The sequence below is a fragment of the Pygoscelis adeliae genome, unplaced genomic scaffold, assembly GCF_000699105.1.
Source record: "Pygoscelis adeliae isolate BGI_AS28 unplaced genomic scaffold, ASM69910v1 Scaffold86, whole genome shotgun sequence".
Classification (NCBI taxonomy): Eukaryota; Metazoa; Chordata; class Aves; order Sphenisciformes; family Spheniscidae; genus Pygoscelis; species Pygoscelis adeliae.
The window spans coordinates 1863965-1865163 of record NW_008824930.1 but is presented as its reverse complement, the minus strand read 5'-3'; positions in this window follow the sequence as shown (position 1 = coordinate 1865163).

Here is a 1199-nt window from a genome sequence, read left to right as displayed (position 1 = left end):
GTAGATGAGGTGCTTAGGGACATGGTTTAGTGGGCATGGTGGTGTTGGGTTGATGGTTGGACTCGATGATCTTAGAGGTCTCTTCCAACCTTAATGATTCTATGATTCTATCCTCTTAGCTGATATGGCTGATACAGCTGATCATCAGAAAAAGCAGCACCAGAGGGAAAGGGCAGGCACAAAATAATCAGTGTAACTGGGCATATTGATCTGCTCCCATGCATATTGATCTGCCCCATTGTTTCTGCTTGAGATGTGTCTGGAAACTGTAATACCAAATGACTTGGCTCTAGATATGGTCCACTTGCAGGCAGGGAGTACTGGATAGGACAGGACCAACTAATCTGTATCTATTAAGCTATGACAGGATTCAGCTTTTCACAGAGGAGGTAGACTAGAGACCCTGATAGGGTTTTGAAATACCCTATTCATGTAACTCCTTTCAGCTCCTTTTCAAGTCCAGAAAGAAGATGCATCATCCATGGAAATCCTGTCCTTAAAGGATTTTAGGATGACCCAAAAACCTCAGGCTAAGAGAACTGCACTGATTGCTGATAGCACATCATGTGGGCAAAGGCCCTTTAACTTTGCTGAAGGACTTCTGATCCCTGTACCTAACAAGATTAAAGACAGGAAGAGGGGGACTGGACATGACCTTTAAGAAAAGGCAGGTGCTGTCTTGGCCTCTGGCTGATGGTGTTGCTGTATGGTTACATACCATTATAAGCAGCTAAAAGAAAAGATGTGCTCTTGCCCTCTGGCACTGGACAGGGTTGAACTCAATACACGAAAGAACCCCTTCTGCTCTGAACAAGATGACGATGAAAGAAATGCAGCTATGAGGTGGCAGAACTTTGGGAGCAGTGAATGATCCAGTGCTGCTCTTCCTGCTGGGAGAACAGGTGATGACATGAGTCAATGGCAAGCTGAATGTCAGGTATAAAGTTGTATTGGGTTTGCGTGGCAAGGTGTTGGTAGTGGGGGGACTACAGGGGTGGCTTCTGTGGGAAGGTACTAGAAGCTTCCCTTATGTCCAATAGAGCCGCTGGCCAAGGTTGAGCTAATCAGCAACGGTGGTAGCACCGCTGTGATAACATATTTAAGAAGGGGGGAAAAAAACCTGCTGTGGAACAGAGGCCAGAGGAGAGGAATGAGAATAGGTGAGAGAAACAACTCTGCAGACACCAAGGTCAGTGAAG